General features: G+C 38.3%; 1 protein-coding gene across 3 annotated transcripts in view; it reads right to left on the bottom strand.

Annotated features, from left to right (window-relative positions):
* IRAK4 (interleukin 1 receptor associated kinase 4) overlaps positions 1-19,199 on the bottom strand; it is a 74,230-nt gene extending 55,031 nt beyond the window's left edge. The window contains exon 1 of one of the 3 annotated variants that reach the window (XM_027858945.1): positions 18,190-19,199. The gene's annotated coding sequence lies outside the window, so the exon portion shown is untranslated. The remainder of the gene's footprint in view (positions 1-18,189) is intronic. The other 2 variants (XM_027858943.1, XM_027858944.1) reach the window with 2 other exon arrangements.
* Between the last annotated feature and the right edge of the window lie 1,664 nt (positions 19,200-20,863).

Below are 20,863 nucleotides of genomic sequence, written 5' to 3'. Positions count from 1 at the left end.
CATTTTATATATAGGCTCTCTCCTTTAGTCATTGAGAGAGAGAAGCATTTTCCACCAAATACAGTCATTAAAATACGTAAGAGGTACTCAAGTTAATAAGCCTTTATTACACCAGGCAATACACTAGATATTAGGGATACAGATACAATTCCATGTTATTCCTTATGTTCCTTTTCAGATGAAGAAATCAAAGCCATCTATAGTTATATGAAAAAAATGCTCCAAATCATTATTAATTAGAGAATAGCAAATCAAAACAACTCTGAGGTACCACATCACAACCATCAGATTGGCTAACATGACAAAACTGGAAAATGATAAATGTTGGAGAAAATGTGGGAAAATTAGAACACTAATGCATTGCTGGTGCAGTTGTGAAATGATCCAGCCATTCTGGAGAGCAATTTGGAACTATGCCCACAGTGCTATAAAATTGTGCATACCCTTTCAACCAGCAAATACCACTTCGAGGTCTGTATCCCAAACAGATCATAAAAACGGGAAAAGGACTCACATGTACAAAAATATTTATAGCAGCTCTTTCTGTGGTGGCAAAGAACTGGAAATTGAAGGGATGTCCATCAATTGGGGAATGGCTGAACAAGTTGCGGTATATGAATGTAATGGAATATTATTGTGCTATAACAAATGATGAGCAGGCAGATCTCAGAAAAACCTGGGAAAGACTTATATGAACTGATGCTGAGTGAAATGTGCAGAACCAGGAGAACATTGTATACAGTGACAGCCACAATGCAATGACTGACTTTGATAGACTCAGCTCTTCACAGCAATGCAAGGATCTAAGATAACTCCAAAAGACTCATGATGAAACATGCTACTCATATCCAGGGAAAGAACTATGGAGTATCTGAATGCATACTATTTGCTCTCCTTTTCTTTTGTTCATTTTGTTTTATTTCTTCTTTCTCATGGTTCCTCCCATTAGTTCTAATTCTTCTACACATCATGACTAATGTGAAAATATGCTTAAGATGAATGTATAAGTACAGCCTATATCAGATTGCACAGCATCTCGGATGGGGGGAGAGAGGGAAGGAGAGAAAACTTAAAATTCAAAATCTTATAGAAGTGAATGTTGAAAACTAAAAATAAATAAATTATTTTAAAAAATGATATATATTAAATTTTATCCTGGAGGTAGTAAGGAACTAGTGAACATCCTTCAGATTCATCTGAATATCCACAGATGCCTATCCATACAAATCCCTAAATAACTCAGGCTTTGGATATGTTTTAGTAATTGTCTATAAAGTCAAGTTGGATTGAGGATTTCACAAATAGAATTGCTTTAATTAAGTTGTAAAGAAATATTAAAATGTTTTTGTTTGTTTTAGATCTCTCACATCAAGAGACAGAAGGACTCTTTACAACACATGTCTTCAAAGAGCCCTTTTAAGATTCTTCCTTGAGCCCACAGATAGCATGTACAGGATTTAGGTAAAGAAAAAAAGAACAAATGTTATATGAAAACTTAAACTCACCAAATTTTCTGATGAGTTAAAAGTAGCTTAATTTGATGTTTTTTCCTATACCTCTGTGTTTATAAGGTTAACTTCAAAAGGTTTGTACTGGCTTTTACCATATGAACTAATTACTGGAAAGCAAATGTGATTAGGTTTTCTAAGGCCCTACTAAATTATACTAAATCTTATCACTAGCAGGTTTGGTTTTTTTCTGTTTTTGTTTTAGGCAATTGGGGTTAAGTGACTTGTCCAGGGTCACACAGCTAGTAAGTGTCAAGTGTTTGGTCCAAGGCCGGATTTAAACTCAGCTCCTCCTGACTTCAGGGCTGGTGCTCCATCTACTCTACCACCTAACTGTCCCCACTAGCAGGTTTAAGCAGCATTACCTGAAAAACTTCCACAAATGGCTCAGAACCTAGAAAACTGATCTACTAAAGAAAATACCTTTGCAACTCTTCCCTCCTTCCAGGTACTATTAACACTCCAGTCAAACACACTGATATGCTGATTGAAAGATGTATGTCTCTTGATCAAGTTGGACAATTTGTAGACAGTGGTGAAGGGCTGATCGCTTTGACACAGAATTTCTAAGGGAAAATATTTCCCAGAAGCAGAAGAAGTCATGAAGAAAACAGCAAAACCCAAGAAGAGAGAACTAAGAAACTTACTGTTCAAATGCACATTAACTGAATGTTGCACACGTCTGTTGTTGACTCTTCATGACCCCATTTGGGGTTTTCTTGGCAAAGCTATTAGAGTGCTTTTCCAGTTCCTTCTCTGGCTCATTTTACAGATGAGAAAACTGAGACAAACAGGGTCCAAGGTCACAAAGCCAGTGTTGGAGGCTAGATTTGACCTCAGATTCTCCTAACTCCAGGCTTGGCACTTTATCCACTGCACCACCCAGCTGCCCATATGTGTCTGACCAAACCCTTAATATGAGTACCTGAATCATCTAGGGGAGTTTGGAAAGGGTCTGGAGGAACTTAAACATGAATGGATATCTAACTAGAGTTGGTTGCCAGGGAACGTTGATCATGGAAATTATGAAAACTCTGGATTACGTAATACTAATAATTGTTATTATATTGATTTTGCTCTATTATTGTGTTCATTATATTGCAGTACTTGTATCTGCCTGTGGAAGTGATGAGGGGGACCTGGACCCCAAAAGGCAAAGACTATGTCTTTGGAAGCACCCTTAATCTCAGTAGGCCCCCGTGAGAAAATTCTCTGCTTGTTACAGGCACATACAGAAGTGACCTTGTAACTCATTTGATATCAGTGCAGGGTGCTGGTCCAAGGACTCTTTCTCAGGTACCATTTTCCCAAGGACCATGCTCTAGCAACCCTTCTATCTTGTCCCCTCAACAAAACTAACTCTGTTGACTCCCTGATTTTTCCCACACATTCCAGTAGTTCAGCACCTAGACTACTTGCATATACTGACCACTCCCTACTCCCACCCCCCAAATTCCTACCACCGCCACCCCAACCCTTCATCACCACCACCACCCCCATCACCTAATTAGCATATTTGGCATTCTTTTGCTGTCCCTTTTCCATACAAGCTTTAACATCATTCCTATCAGGTTGCAAGTTCCCTAAGGAACTTCACCCGCTTCTATTGGTGTCACAATAAACTCTGACACTTGACTGGAAGACAGTTTGAGTGCGTGAATTCATTCCAGGCAATGCCACCCTGTACCCTGAAATTTGGGGGGTTCCAGCACCCCTAAACTGCATCAGAAATGTCTGCCAAAAAAACTTATATGAAAGTATCTAGAGAGGAGATTGATAGAACATGTAAGAATGTGAGGTAAAATACACAAATGTGACCTAGGACAGAGAGAATGTGATAGGAAAAACTCTGGCTCAGGCTTCCTGACACCATTTGCTTTAAACATGTACATCACATACTCTGCTAAAGTTTGCAAAAATCAAGCTTAAGACAACAAGCACTGCTCCAGTTTTAAAAAACCAGCTCCCTGCTTCTTCTAATGTGGAAATGTCTTCCTCTTCTTCCCTTTCTTTTATCTATGAATTTCCATTTTATCCATCCTGTTTATGTAGCCAAATCCTATATAAGGTAACTCACAATGAAGCTCAGGAATCACTGACTTATTTACTGGTCCATGTTCAGTATTATCTGTGCTCTGAGCACAATAAACATAATAAAAATACATAACAGTATTTCCTTTTCTGTGCTGTTGATTGGTGATTGGCCGTTCCTAGTGAAAGGATTCAGGGACATTTTTGTCACACTGACCACATAACCCTGGGTAAATCACTTAGCAGTCGTTGTGAGGAGCAAATAAAGTGCTTTGCAACTTAAAGCATTATATAAATGTTAGTTATTATTATTACTATTATACTGGTCTCAACTTTCTTTCCTCCACATACCACCTTCCACATAGATACGACAGTGTTATTCCCTTATTCAATAAACTCCAGTAGCCTCCTGTTCCCTGTAGGATCAAAAAATAAACTCCTCTGTTCAGTTTTAAAAGCTTTCACAACCTGGCCCCAACCTATCTTTCCAGACCTGTTACATATTATACTCCTTCCTGAACTATTCAACCACACTAGCTTTCTCACTCTTCCTTACATGTGACATTCTATACCCTTTTCCATGAATTGGTTCTTCCCCATGCCTGCAATGCATTATCTCCTCATCTCCAAACCCGTCAAATCCATTCTTATTTTTCTTCAAGTAGCTCAAATACTATTCAAGTTTTACATCAAATCTTTCCTGATTCCTCTATTAGTGCTCTCCTTTATCTAACTAACTTGTATTTAACTACTTATATTTATTCTGTTTATTTTATATACATAGATCTCTTCTCTGATAGAACATAAGCTCCTTGAAAATAACGACCATTGGGGCAGCTAGGTGGCGCAGTGGATAGAGCACCAGCCCAAAAGTCAGGAGGACCTGAGTTCAAATTTGACCTCAGACACTTGACACTAGCTGTGTGACCCTGGACAAGTCACTTAACCCCAACTGCTTCACAAAAAAAAGAAAAGAAAAGAAAGACTGTTAAACAGGCAAAGAGGGAAGAAAACTATCACTTTTTGCAGATAATATGATGGTTTATCTAGAGAATCCAAAGAATTGACTAAAAATTATTGAAACAAAAAATTGGTAAAGTTGCAGAACATAAAATAAATGCATAAATCATCAACATTTCTATATGCTACCAAGAGAAACCAACAAGAGACAGAAAAATTAATTTCATTAAAAATAATTCCAGAATGTATAAATACTTAGTATTTATATGTACCACGACACATAGAGGAACTATGCTAGTTCCTCTGTGCTACTAGCAAACACTCTGTACAAAAATACAGACACAATTAAATGGAGAAACAGTAATTGCACATGGGTAGGACAACTCAACATAATAAAAATAAAAATACCCAAATTAATTTACATATTTAGTGCCATAACAATCAAACTACCAAAGGATTACTTCATAGAGCTAGAAAAAAAAATTTTTAATTCCCCTGAGAAAAGGTAAAAAATCTCAGGAAATTAAAAAAAAAGTGGGAAGGAAGAAGGCATTAGTACTACATATCTCAAAATATATTACAAAGCAGTAATCATCACAACAATTTGGTACTGGGTAAAAAACAAGTCAATAAATGGAACAGACTAGGTATGTAACACACAAATGAAAACAATAGTGAGAATCTGCTTTGCTTCACTATATGGCTTTGTTTTCTTGTTTTGTTTTGTTTTTTTTCTTAATGGAGAGGAAAGGCCAAAAAAAAAGCCAGAAAGGCTAGATAAGTATTACAGCTTTGAAAGCTATGGAATGATCTTATCATATATTTAAAAAGAAAAGCAAGCAGTACGTAATAAAGATCTACAGTTTCATGTACAATCTTCTTTTTCTGTTCTACTATGTATATGGAAATTTTCTTCAATCAGAAAAAATAAAAATTAATAGAAAAATAAGGACTGTTTCAGTCTTTGTATTTATATACTCAGAAACCAGCACAGTGCCTGGTATATAGTAGATGCTTGTAGATTGATTGCTTATAGAAACTATACAAGACTGATTCATTTTCTCTTGGACAAAAGACCATTTACAATGCAAATAAGAAAAACTATACGAGGTCACTTAATGATGCACTGACTATAAGATATAGATCATCAGTGTTCTGACTCATATTCAAGTACACAAAGTCAAGATGAGAAAAGGTAAGAGATTCTTAAATATCTGGACCAAGGCTTTCTACATTAGCTGATTAAAAGGAAATGGATAAGAGACCAGCAGCACAGGAGTTCCATGAACAGTTAAAATGTTTCAACAGTTTGTAAAGGGAGTTTTTTAGAGAATCCATGCAAAACAAGAGAACTAAAGATTCTAATATTTTTGTTTTCAAGCTGTACTCATCAACTTTATAATCTGAATTACCATATACCACCACTAGGTGGAAGTCAAGTTTTGATGGCTAGAGTTGCAGCCAGGCCAGAAAGGACAAGATGACCCATTTTGTTACTTCTAGCTTGCTGCTTGATTCTATTATTTGTACAGCTGTTTGTAAGAACTAAGCTCAGAGCTGAAATGAAAGGCCAGTGAATTAATTAACTCATGATCATAACCTAGAAACAGAGTAGAACAGTAACAACACAACGTTTATACATGACTTTTGAGATACAAAGTTTACTTCAACTGAGCTTCACAACAACCCTGTGAAGTAATTACTGTAAGTATTATTACCCTATTTTATAAAGGAGGAAACCAAAGCCCAGGAAGGAACACACTTACCCATGGTTGGAAACATGATTTGTAACCAGGTCTTCTAGATTCCAGGGCAATCACTCTATGCACTATACCATAATGTCTTCTAGAAGAGGAGTCTAGAAAGTAAAATGTGCGCAAGACTTTTGAAGCAAACAGACCAACAGTCTACTACGACAGCACGAACTGAAAACGGTATGTACCAGCATGGTTGCAGTGTTAGAAGAGAAAATGCAGAGCATATACTAGAGATGTAATGAAAAGAGCTGACATGGGATGGGTAAGGAAGGAGTCAAGGATAACACCAAGATTGCAAGCCTAGGTAACTGAGAGAATGCTGGTAACCTACAAAGTAATAGGAAAGTTAGGAAGAGGACAAGGTTTGAGTGATAAGATAATGAGCTCATTTTGGGACAAGTTAAGTTTAAGATATGTACAAGACATCCAGATACAATAGACAGCTATAGATGGACTGAAGGTCAGCAGAGAGGTTGGGCCTGGACAAGCAGATTTGAAAATCATCTACACAGAGTTGATAATTAAAACCATGGAAGCTGATGAGATCACCAAGGAAACAGTATAGCGGTAGAAGATCCAGGACAGAAACTTAGGGGATCCCACTGTTAGTGGGTGTGACCCAGATGACAATCCAGCAAAGGAGATAGAGAGGAAAAGTCTAATGGATAGGAAAACAAGGAGAGATCAGTGTCACAAGAACGTAATGAGAAAAGAGAGTAATTGGCAGTGTCAAGACTGGCAGAAAGATCAAGAAGTATGAGGATTGAGAAAAGGTTATTAGATTTGGTTTAGTAATACCAACAATGCATTAGTATGCCCACCTTTCCAAAACCCTTCCCAACATTGACCATCTTTTGTCATCTTTGCCAGTTTGGTAAGTGTAAGGTAATGTTAGGGTTTTTTTGATTTGTCTCTCTTATTATTAGTGACTTGATACATTTTTTCATGTGGTTATTAATAGTGTGCAATTACCCTTTTGAGAACTTTATTCATATCCTTTGACCACTGATATATTGGGGAAATGCTGCGGGTAACACACACACAAACACATACACATATATTTCTATGAGTTATCTGCCAAATTTTTATCCAAGAAATATTTACAGATTTTATTCTCATTTGACTGCTTTTCTTCTTATCCTAGACACATTTTGCTTGTAAAAAAGCATTCGATTTCATGTAATCGAAGTTATCTACTTTATCATTTGTAATTACCTCTATTCCTTGTTTGGTTAAGAATATACCATCTATCAAATATCATATTTGTTTCCAATCTTTTTTTTAATGGTATGGCCTTTAATATTCAGATCACAAATATTTTTAATTTATTGCATAAGATATTGAGTTAAGCCTAATTTCTACCAGAATGAACACTTTACAGTTTTTCCCTGAAGTTCTTATCAAATAGAGAATTCTTTCTTAAATAACTCATTGTTTGAAGTTTATTTAACAATGAGTTATTTAGTTCCTTTATTTCTGATTCTCTCTAGTCTGTTTCATTCTGATGTGGTTTATGAAAATAACTGGCATCAAGGATGATAGAATTTACCAGTGGAATTACAATTCAAAAAAATGCATAGCTGGCATATAGGATTGAAAAGTTAGTATCATAATTTAATGAAAGTAGTCAACGGTGCACTTTGGATTATGTAATCATAGATTTAGAAACAGAAAGAACCTTAAAGGCCATCCAACCCTCTCATTTTACAGATAAAAACACCCAGATTAAGGCCCAGGTTAAGTGATATGCCCAAGCCTACACAGCTAATAAGCCTCGGAGGTAGGATCTGAACACAGGTCCTATGACAGTCATTAAAGCCAGGTGGCCTTAGAGTCAGAACATCTTCAGGCCAACTTCAGTGAATCAACAAACAAAAGATCCTGAGAGAAGCAGACTATGCCTCAAGAAATTTCACCTCAGGAACTTTTAACTCACAAACTTTCATCTAAAGAACAGCACATGGCTGAGTGAGGGAAGAGTGAAGGATCCCTGCCAGGCCTGGCTGAGCTGACCAGACATGATCCCCAGGTATGGGCGAAGAGAAGCAAGCACAAGACCAGAGAATGTAGTACCCCAGGGAGGAAGGACATTTTGGGGACACCGCAGCTGGGGTTTAGGGGAGGAAGAGAGAAGTCCCTGGGGTTGAGCTCCTAGATTAAATTCAAAAAACAACAACAAGAAGGACTTGAGGCCTAGGGCAACAATATCCACAACTCCAGATCAAAACTTGATAATAATAAGAAGCTGCTAAAAATAAAATAAGACAAATTAAAAATAAAATTGAGTAAGCAAAGGAAAAACAACCTGACCATTGATAACTACTTTGGCATAAAAGAAGATCTGAGTTCATAGTAGAGGAAGACAGTGAGTGAAAAAAAGCCACTCCTACCCTAAAAAGTAATGTCAAATGGTCACAAGCCCAAAAAGAAATCTTGGATGAACTTTAAAAGAAATTCAAAAATTAAATAAGAGAAAATGAGGAAAAATTAGAAAAAAATTAAAGCAATTCAAGAAAATTATAAAAAGATAGTTAACTGATTAGAAAAAGAGATAAAATTTTAAGAAAAAAATAAAAAGGAATTCAAAAATCAAAGAAAGAATGAGGAAAAATTAGAAAATAAAAACAATCCAAGAAAATTATGAAAAGAAAGTTAACCAATTAGATAAAGAGAAGCAAAATCTTAAGGAAGAAAATAATTCCTTGAAAACTACAATTAGGGGGTGGAGCCAAGATGGCAGAGTAAAAGTGGTGACTAGCTTGAGCTCTCCCCTAAACCCTTCCAAATAAAAAATGACTCAAAACAAATTCTAGAGCAGCAGAACCCACAAAATGACAGTGAAATAAATTTCCAGACCAAGAAAACCTGGAAGGTTGACATGAAAAGTCTGTTACACCAGGGGGGAGAGGAACGCAGTTCTGCATGGGCCTTGCAGGGCCAGAGCAAACCCAGAGCAGGCCTCAGGAAACTGAATCACCGGCAGCTGTGGTGGTTTCCAGACTTCTCAACCTACAAACACCAAAGACAATTCAGAAGGTCAGTGGGAAAGGTCTGTTGGACCTGGATGAGAGAAAAGTGTGGTCCAGTCCCAGCCTGGGCACAGCCCCAGGATGGTAGTGGTGGTAGCTGCTTCTAGAGAACTCGGCCCATGGATGGTGGGGGGGTATCAAGCAGCTGATCAGAGGGGAATGGCAGGGATCTCTTTGCTGGTGCTGAGGCAGGATTCTCTTCTTAACCCTTGCTTGGATCGGGGTGGCAGTCCTGGGGCGAGGAGGAGCGCTGGTGTGTTGGGGCTTGAGGCAACAGTTGAAAGGGAATCCTCCTCACAGTACCAAGGCAGAAAAGAGTGCTTGTGGTCACTCATAGACCAGAGCACAGGCCAGGAAAGCAGTAAACACCTCGCCTTTGATCATACCACATTGGAAGAACTGAAAATTTACAGGTGCCTAGAAGTATCTCTGAAAACATCTGCAAAAAACCCCTGAACGTTGAGACATTACACCCTCCACAATGGAAGCAGAACTCTACCTTAACAAAGACTTTAAAAGTCAAGTAATTGGCCGGGAACATGAGCAAACACAGTAAAAAACTTCAGGCTACAGCATCTTACTTTGGTGACAAAGAAGATCAAAACATACAACCAGCAGAAGACAACAAAGTCAAAGTTCCTACATCCCAAGTCTCCAAGAAAAACATGAATTGGTCTCAGGCCATGGAAGAGCTCAAAAAAGATTTTGAAGAGCAAGGAAACAGAAGTAGAGGAAAAATTGGAAAGAGAAATAATAATGCAAGAAAATCATGGAAAATGAGTCGACAGCTTGCTAAAGGAGACCCAAAAAAAAATACTGAAGAAAATAACACCTTAAAAAATAGACTAGATCAAATGACAAAAGAGGTCCAAAAAGCCAATGAGAAGAATGCCTTAAAAAGCAGAACTGGTCAAATGGACAAGGAGGTCCAAAAGCTCACTGAAGAAAATAATTCCTTAAAAATTAGAATGGAGCAAATGGAAGATAATGGCTCTTTGAGAAATCAAGAAATTATAAAACAAAACCGAAAGAATGAAAAAATATAAGACAATGTGAAATATCTTACTGGAAAAACAACTGACCTGGAAAATAGATCCAGGAGAGATAATTTAAAAATTATTGGACTACCTAAAAGCCATGATCAAAAAAAGAGCCTAAACATCATCTTTCAAGAAATCATCAGGAGCAACTAGGTGGTGCAATGGATAGAGTACTGGCTCTGGAGTCAGAAGGACCTGAGTTCAAATCCAGCCTCAGACACTTGACACTTACTAGCTGTGTGTAACCCTGGGCAAGTCACTTAACCCCATGCCTCGTGGGGGCCCCCCCCAAAAAAAAGAAAGAAAGAAATTATCAAGGAAAACTGCCCTGATATTCTAGAATCAGAGGGTGAAATAGAAATCGAAAGAATTTACTGATCACCTCCTAAAAGAGATCTCCAAAGGAAAACTCCTAGGAATATTATAACCAAATTCCAGAGTTTACAGGTCAAGGAGAAAATATCGCAAGCAACCAGAAAGAAACAATTGAAGTATTATGGAAACACAATCAGGATAACACAAGATTTAGCAGCTTCTACATTAAAGGATCAGAAGGGTTGGAATATGATATTCCAAAAGTCAAAGGAACTAAGATTAAAACCAAAAGTAACCTACCCAGCAAAACTGAGTATAATCTTTCAGGGGAAAAAATGGAGTCAATGAAATAGAGGACTTTCAAGTAGTCTTGATTAAAAGACCAGAGTTGAATAGAAAATCTGACTTTCAAATACAGGACTTAAAAGGTAAACAGGAAAGAGAAATCATAAGGGACTTATTAAAGTTGAACTGTTTACATTCTTAGATGGAAAGATGATATTTGTAACTCATGAGACCTTTCTCAGTATTAGGGTAATTAGAGGGAATAGGTAGATAGATAGATAGATAGATAGATACATAGATAGAAAGATAGATAGATAGATGGCACAGGGTAAGTTGAATATGAAGGGATGATATGTAAAAAACAAAACTAAGGGGTGAGAGAGAATTGTACTGGGAGGAGAAGAAAGGGAGAGGTAGAATGGGGTAAATTATCTCAAAAAAAAGGCAAGAAAAAGCTTTTACAGTAGAGGGGAAGAGGAGGGAGGTAAGAGGGAATGAATGAATCTTATTCTCATCAGATTTTGGCTTCAGGAGGGAATAACATACACACTCAATTGGGTATGGAAATCTATCTTATCCTACAGGAAAATAAGGAGAAAGGGGATAAGGGAAGGGGAGATGATAGAAGGCAGGGTAGATTATGGGGGAGGATAATCAGAAGCAAATACTTGAGGAGGGACAGGGTCAAAGGAGAGAATAGAATAAACAGGAAGACAGGATAGGATAGAGGGAATTATAGCTAGTCTTTCACAACATGACTATTACGGAAGTGTTTTGCATGATTATACATGTATAACCTATATGGAATTGCTTGCCTTCTCAATGTGGGGGGGTTGGAAGGGAGGGAGGAAGGGAGAGAATTTGGAACTCAAAGTTTTAAAAACAAATGTTAAAAATTGTTTTCACATGCAATTGGGAAATAAGATATACAGGCAATGGGGTATAGAAAACTATCCTGCCCTAAAGTAAAATAGAAGGGGAAGGGAATAAGAGAAGGGGGGCAGTAACAGAAAGGAGGGCTGATTGGGGGAAGGGGTATTCAGAATGCATACTGTCTTGGGGTGGGCAGAGGGGAGAGATGGGGAGAAAATTTGGAACTCAAAAATCTTGTGGAAGTGAATGTTGAAAACTAAAAATAAATAAATTTTCAAAAAAGAAAAAGAAAACTAGAATTGGGCAAGTAGAATAGAATGACATTCTAAAACATCAAGATATAATAAAACTAAAAAAATAGAAGAGAATCTGAAATATCTCATTAGAAAAACAACTGATCTGGAGAACAGATCAAGGACAGACAACATAATAATTGTTGGACTACCTGAAAGTTATGATCAAAAAATGAATCTGGGCTCACTATCCCTGTAACTCTGGGCAAGTCACTTAACCCCAATTGCCTCACCAAAAAAAAAAAAAAAAAACTAAAATAAAAATAATCTGGATACAATTTATAAGAAGTTATTAAGGAAAATTGCCCTGAAGTTCTAGAACAAAAAGGTAAAGCAGAAATAGAAAGAATCCGCCAATCACCACGTGAAAGATCCTTGGAAGAAAACTTACAGGAATGTCATAGCCAAGTTTCAAAATTCCCAGCTTAAAGAGGAAATACTGCAAGCAAAAAGAAAAAAAAAACAATTGAAATACTGTGGAAAAAACAACCAGGATTTTACAAGACCTAGCAGCTTCTACGCTAAAAGACCACAGGTCTTGGAATATTATATTTTGAAGAGCAAAGGAGCTGGGGTTGCATCTAAGAATAACTTATCCAGCAAAACTGGATGAAAAAAAGGGCATGTGATAAACTAAAAAAAAACTTTTGTGTATTTATAACAAAAAGATCAGAATTCAATGGAAATTTTGATATAAAAGATATATAAGAAATATAAGGAAATAATTAAAGACTAATTATAAGGCACTGATTAAGGTCAAACTGTTTACTTATGATAAATTAAAATGCTATTAATATTAGTAATTATTTGTTATTATTAGGAATATTATTCTTAAAAATGTTATCATTACTAAGGTAGTTTCAAAGTTGAGGCTGTGTTGTGGATGATGAGGTGATTCTAAAAAAACAAAACTGGGTAGAAAAAGGTTAAAAAGAGAAATTATGTCATAAAAATGGGCATAAAAGGAAGAACTAATATAGAGGAAGCAGGTGGGAGGGGAGAGCTGGTAATATTGGAACCTTAGTCTAATCTGAGTTGAAGAGGAAACAATGTATGTATATGTATATATATATATTTGAAGAGGTTTAGCAGTCTTCTGAATTTCTAGAGAGGTGAGAAAACTGGGACATAGGGGAGAGAAAGGACTTTTGGATACAAGGGTAGAATGTGGAGTGGGAGGGTAAGGGGAGGAGATAAAGTAACAGAAATAGGGTGAAAAGAGAAGCTGAGAAGGAAAACAGTGAGTAAAAATAAGATGGAGGGAAATTCACAAATAGCTATTGTGGCTTTCAGCGTGGGTGGGATGAGCTCACTGAACAGACGCAGATGGCAGACAGCAGAATGAACTGAGGGTCAGAGTCCAGGAGTTTGCAGTGGGCACATGTGGGAATGTGAGGTAGACACAGAGTTAAGGTGGAGGGTTGGAGTGGAGTTTGTTGTGCTTCAGCTGGTGCAGAGGGGGCAGGAATGGCTATTATTATCTCAGACAAAGTTATGGCTAAAATAGATTAACTGACAGGGATAAACAGGGTAACTACATTTTGATGGAGTTCATTGACAATGCAGCACATATAAATATATAATATTCAAATACATAAGAATACACTTCATTTCCCAATTGATAAATGGTCAAAGAATATGAAGTTTTCCAATTAAGAAAACAAAACAATTTATTGTCATAATGATTAGGAAAAAAGGAAAAGAACCTATATGTTCTAGAATATTTATAGCAGCTCTCTTTATGTTGGCAAAGAACTGGAAATTGCAGGGATGCCTATCGATTGGGGAATGGCAGAACAAGTTGTGGTATGTGATTGTGATGGAATACTACTGTGCTATAGGAAATGATGAGCTCAATGATTTTAGAAAAACATGGAAAGACTTGCACAAAATAACGAAGAGTGAAATGAGCAGAACCAAGAGAACAGTGTATACAGTAACAGCCAAGAAAGTTGATTCATTGAGGACCCCTACTCTATTCCAATCCATTATCAATCAAACAATCTGATATGATTCTATAGGGGTAATGATTATAAGTTCTGTATATCTGGCCCTAGAGCTATAAGTTGCAGATCATAAGTTTACTTGCTTAATCATAGGAAGGCCACCCTTGTTTTCCCTTGGCATAGTGACCAAACAAATTTAGCAAAGTTGCAGGATACAAAATAAACCCACATAAATCATCAGCATTTCTATATGTTACCAACAAAGTCCAGCAGCAAGAAATAGAAAGAGAAGTTCCATTTAAAATAACTGAAGACAATACAAAATACTTGGAAGTCTACACACCAAGACAAACCCAAGAACTATATGAACACAATTACAAAACACTTTTCACACAAATAAAGTCAGATCTAAACAATTGAAAAAATATCAATTGCTCATGGGTAGGCTAAGCCAACATTGTCCAAAAAGGACAATTCTACCTAAATTAATCTACTTATTCAATGCCATACCAAACAAACTCAAAATCAAAAAAGTATTTTATAGAGTTAGAAAAAATAACAATAAAATTCGTCTGGAAGAACAAAAGGTCAAGAATAACAAGGGAATCAATGGAAAAAAATGTGAAAGAAGGTGGCCCAGATTTCAAACTGTATTATAAAGCAGCAATTATCAAAACAGTATGGTAACTGACTAAGAAAGAATGGTAGATTGGTAGAATAGATTAGGTGCACAATACATTGTTGTAAATGACCATAGTAATCTAGTGTTTGATAAACCCAAAGATCCAAGCTTTTGGGGTAAAAACCCATTATTTGACAAAAACTGCTGGGAAAACTGGAAAACAGTATGGCAGAAACTAGGTATAGACTAACATCTCACACTATATATCAAGGTAAGGTCAAAATGGGTGTATGATTTACACATAAAAGATGATACCCATAAGCAAATTAGGAAAGCATCGAATAGTTTACCTATCAGATCTATGGATAAGAGAAGAATTGAAGACCAAAGGAGATATACAAAGCATTACAAAATGTAAAATGGATAATCTGCTTACATAAAATTTAAGTTTTTGCACTAACAAAAGTAATGCAACCAAAATTAGAAAGAAAGCAGAAAACTGAAAAAAAAAAACATTTTTATAGCAAATATCTCTGATAAAGACCTCATTTCTCAAATATATAGAGAACTGAGTCAAATTTATAGGATGAGGAATCATTCCCCAGTTGATAAATGTTCAAAGGATATGAACAGGCAGTTTCCATACAAAGAAATCAAAACTATGTATAATCATATGAAAAAATGCTCAAAATCACTATCAATTAAAGAAATATAAATTAAAACAACTCTGAGATACCACCTCACAACTATCAGATTGATAATGACAAAATGACAACTATGTTGTGATGACAAATATGACCAAAAGAGGAAAAAGATAAATGCTGGAGGTGATGGGGTTGGAATCTGAGCCCCAGAGATAGCTTTGAGGTCGAGTGTCAAGGGAAACCACTTTGAAAGGGAAATAGTTGAAAAATGAGTGAAAGGGGAAATGGCCCCAGACCATTTCCCACTCTTGGTAATTCTATTACCTCATGTACTCTGTACTTTCCCACATGACCAAATCTCTGGTAGCTATAGTCCCATCAACTGGTCTTTCCTTGTGGCTACACCCAATCTCCCCTCCATTGTCTTGCCTCCCTATGGCCCCAGGCCATTTTCCACCCTTGGTCCCACCTAGGCTCCATTTCCCACCCTTGGTAATTCTATTACCTCATGGACTACTTGGCCACTCCTAGCTAGATCCCTCCTCAGTCTTTCTGTATATCAGGTCCATCTTGTCTCTATTAAGATGCTCAGATTCTTAAAATCTAGCCACTGCTTACCCATGTTCAGACTCCTTAAGAGTCTGCCCAATATGATGGATGTTCTAATAAACCTGGTCTTTGGCTGAAAGAAGGCTTGGGTTGAATTCTTTTGGGCAGGACCCGCATGTTGTGATTTTGGGGTCCCAGCACCCCTGAACCCCTAAACCACATCATTTTGGTGGCCCATACAGGGAAACTGCCTAACCCCAAGTTCTTCTCCAGCCAAGACTGGAAGTTATGTAAGCCTCCCTCCCCTCCTTTCTTGCTCTGCAGTTTGGGTTGCTCTCCAAGCACCAAGGCTTGGAGGAGCTTTTGTGGCAGACAGTTATGAGGCTGTCCAGCACTGGGCCTGACGCTCTCAGGCTCTTGGTCCTCTGGGTTGGTTCAAGTCCATGGATCTGGGTATGACTTCTACAGCATAAAGGACAAGGATGGAAGCCCTATCCGGAAGTATATCTGTTAATTCCCTCGTACTAGGAAATTGGGAAAAACTGCAGTTGCTTTTTGGTTCCCTGAGGTTTACTTACTCCCTTCCCTCTGCACCTCTGAATCTTCCTTCATGGAGGTTAGAGGGAAAGTACAGAGTCAATGAGGTAATAGAATTACCAAGGGTGGGAAATGGTCTGGGGCCAGAGTTTTTCCTTTCTGGGGCTCAGATTCCAACCTCATCAGAGGGGATGTGGGAAAACTGGGACCCCAATGTAGTTGTGAACTGCCAGCCATTTGGGAGAGTAATTTGGAACTATACCCAAAGGGCTATAAAACTGTGCACACCTTTTGATCCAACCATGCCACTGCTACCTCTATATCCCAAAGATATTAAAAAAAAAAGAGGGAAAGGAACCTATTTGAACAAAAAAGGAGCAGCTCTTTTTGTGGTGGCTATGGTGGGACGTTAATAATGGACTCCTAAAAGCCATGGACCCTGCCCTTCCCAGTTAATAATCCTCTCAACTGTCTTGGCATTTTGGCTTTGACCCTGACCCAATCTCCAATTCTCTGTTACCTCTAACCTAGCTCAGCCCTTCGTTGTCATTACAGAGCAGATCACCCCCAGCCATTTCCCACCCTTAATTCCATCTACACCCCTTTCCTGTTACCTCCCAATCACCCCAAAACTATAGGTCACTCCTTAATCACATCCACATCTTCCCACAGTCTTTCTGTTCATAAGGTTTATGTTGCTCCCAATTAAATTGCTCTGATTCCTAAAATCTGGACAATGGCTTTGATTCCAAAAATCTGGCCAATAGCAGGGATTCTTAAAATCTTGCCCACCTCAACCAGTGTATTAATAAACCCTGTCTCTGACTGAAAGAAGGGTCAAGTGGAATTCTTTCCAGGCAAGACTTGTGTCTTTTGCCCCGGAATTGCGGGGTTCCTAGCATCCCTAGACCACAACAGCTAAGAATTGGAAATTAAGGGGACACCCATTAATTGGGGAATGGCTGAACAAGCTGTGGTATGAGATTGTGATAGAACACTACTGTGTTAAAAGAAATGATTAGCTGGATGATTTCATAAAAACCTACAAAGACCTACATGAACTGATACATAGTGAAGTGAGCTGAACTGGAAAAAGAAATTGTACACAGTAAAAACGATATTTTACAATGAAGAACTGTGAATGACTTGGCTATTCTCAACAAAACAATGATCTAAGACAGGGGCGGGGAACCTGCGGCCTCCAGGCCACATGTGGTCCTCTCAGTCCTCAAGTGCTGCCCTTTGACTGAATCCACACTTCACAGAACAATTTGGATTTGCTCTGTAAAACTTGTACTGGTCAAAAAGCTGCATCCAGGGTCACTAGAAACTGGCGCATTTTGTAATTCCAAATCTCAATTACTTAGGCAATGAGGAACGTGTTGCCAATTCCGGCTGAAGCATCAGCGCAGGAATTGACCCGGAAGTAAAAAGGCTCCTGCCTAATTTGGCGTCTGTTTCGTGGGCCTAATTCCCTACTATCATTAAAACCGAGTTCCTGTGACTGAGAGCAGCACTCACTCATTTGGCCAGGAATACCTTTCTTCAGGCTCGGGTTAAGTGAGGCTAGGCGCAAGGAGCAGAAGCTGGACATGGAAAAACATCCAAGTCCGCCTGGCATCTCAAAGCACTGTTAAAAGCTAACCGGAAAACCCAGGGAGAGTAATTATGGTACGAGAACGGGTGAGATGCGTTATTCTGCGGGGCTGACAGGTAACCATTCTTGGCGAACAAAGTGAAGCAGCGGCAGTAACGGCGGCGGCGGCGGCGGCGGCGGCGGGAGGGAGGGGTCACCGTTACCTGAGCTTTGTCTGCGCAGCCGTCAGCAGGAGCCACACGAAGAGCCAAACCCCAGGAGACAAGAGCCGCGACCTGGCTTAAGAGCCCTCATTTCCCTTCCGCATTGGCTCCCCAAAAGCTGAAACTTTACCACTGTGCTGGCTAGCCCTGCCCTCGGAAGGGAGGTGCCTGGAACCACAGCAATTGGCAAACATCTCCCGATCTTGTAAAACTCCTTCCTTTGAGGCAGTCTAGGCATGCGCGCAGAGAGGACGGTAGAAGCGGAAGGTCAGCGCTTCCCTGTGGGTCTGTCCGGGGCGGGTCTGCCTGCTGTGCAGACTGCTGCGCTCCTCGTCTGCCGAGGGTGTAGGGCGAAGAGCGGGGCAAGGGAGCGAGGCGGTCCGGAGACCCTTCTGGAGGGGTAGGGAGTTCGCTTAAGCCCGAGAGTAAGGAAGAAGAGCATCGACAACCTTGAGCGCCTTGGAGAGAAGGATTTAGAAACAAGGGGGAGTTGGAAGTTAGACCCTGATTATAAGGCGAAGGGGGCGTGCAGATACAGCTTTACAGATTTATAGCTGTTTGGTAGGCCTAACTAGTAGTAGTTCCAGCCAGAGGTTAGATCACATTGGGTATGTGATAAACTAACACATTTATGTAGAGCTGTTAGGTTAACAAACTTCTCTCCCAAACACAACTTGGTGAGATCTTTAGTGCAAATGTTATCCTTCCTTTTACACACTAGGAAACTGAGGCTCAGAGGTGTTCAGGTAAATTCCCCATGGTTATGTGACTGGTAACTGTGGAAGCCAGGACTCAAACTCTGATCTTCTGATTCAAGCCCAGAGTTTTTTGTTTTGTTTTGTTTTGTTTTAAATATTATGGTTGCCCATTTGAATCTACCATGTCAATCTCTAGTTCTCATCAACTATTCTACATCCCTTTTCTTCTTTTGCTAACCCCAAGTGTACCTTTAGTGCCCAGTGAAGATCCTTTTGTCTCCTGTTTAATATTGTACTAATATATTTTTCATGGTTCTTGAGCTCCAGTGATACCTACCCCCTTTGGATTCCTTTACTTTAGATTTTATTTTATTATTTTTACCATTAATAATCATTTATTTTCTCCACCACCCATCTGTCAAACAATAAAGTAAATAAAAACAAAACCCTCATAAAAATGTGGATAATCAAGTGAAACAAATTCTAAAATTGGCCATGTATAAAAATGTATGTCTCATTCTAAGTTTTAAATCTATCACCTCTCTAACAAGAAGTGATTAGCATACAAAAGTACCAGCTTTGGTCTTTTGAAATTGTGATTTGCTTTGGACCCCTTTAGCACTCTGTACCATTCTTACTGTACTTAACTGCATTTAAGAGTAATATCTTCACTACTAGACTAAGTTTCTCAAGGACAGAGACCATGTCCTGTGCAACAATTGTGTCTTTTGTAGTATGTTGCACAGATGTTAAATATTTGATGAATGAATGCTCAAATTTGTATACCTCCTTTCATTCATAGGCAGTTTGTAGAAAGAACTGCATTCTTTGGTATCTAGTGTTTGATTCAAGCCATAGATGTAAACATCTAGTACCATTATTCATTTGTTATAATTTCCCCCTTTTAGCAGATACTTTGCTGATAAAATGCAAGGAGAAACAAATAACTTCACAAGAAAATTGCTACAGATATTGTCATATGAATATAAGGGCTCCAAGAACTTTCATCTGAATAATTATTTCCCCAACAATATAGTCCTTTGAAAGCTTGGTAAGAACATTTAAAGTAAGAACAATGCTGGAGCACTTTTTCTTTTATATTCAGAAAACAAAATACCTTCTTCAGTTACTCTTATCAAACTTTCAAGGGTACTCTACTACTGCTACAAAACACATCAGTAAGCCAGAGAAATTATTCCCCCAAAATTTTCCTTTTTAAATTAAAGGAGGATATTTATTTGAGGAAGGAAAATATACAGGTAAATATAAGGAACTTGGTCTATTATTTTTAGAGATGTAATGTTCTGACAAATATCAGAACAATTATACATGTAGAACTTACAGATTTTTGTTTTTAATCTCTTTGATTAGCTTCATTAAGTAAATAGATTAGTGTAAAAATAAACATTTGGTTATAATGGAAATGTAGCCTATTTTTTTCTGTCGCAACAAGTCCTCTTGTATCCTTCCAGAGCAGGGTCAGGTACGTATTGTTAAAAGGAAAATTCTTTGTTTTGGCTTTTGCTCTGATTAATGAGGCAAAATAGAAAAAAGAGAAGTAAAAGGAGTTTATTTAAAAATACATCAAGGTAGCAACATGTTGATAGTCTGATCACTAGAAATCAGCAAGGAACTCAAGATGGAGTCAGCTTTTATTGATAACTTTTTAGTGAGAGAAAAACAATTCAGGTAGGTCCACATCTGCAAAAGGGGATGGGCCACTGCATCTCAGCTCCTCCCCAATTGCCTGTAGGGAGTGACCTGGTATTTGAGGGTTAGCAGGTAATACAAAACCTGCAGACTGGGTTAAGCCTCCCTCTGCACAGCCTCCCTCAACACTGATTGATAAGCAGGATTGGGAACAGTGGGGTCACTGTTCTCTTGTGCCATAGGCTTCTAGGGGTACCTCTAAGGAACTGGGATATTCCTTCTCAAATGCTCAAAGCGCTATTCCAGGATATCCTCCCCCCCCCCCC

The sequence above is a fragment of the Vombatus ursinus genome, unplaced genomic scaffold (genome assembly GCF_900497805.2).
Source record: "Vombatus ursinus unplaced genomic scaffold, bare-nosed wombat genome assembly UNPS02013950.1, whole genome shotgun sequence".
Lineage (NCBI taxonomy): Eukaryota > Metazoa > Chordata > Mammalia > Diprotodontia > Vombatidae > Vombatus > Vombatus ursinus.
This window is presented reverse-complemented; position numbering and strand designations above follow the sequence as displayed.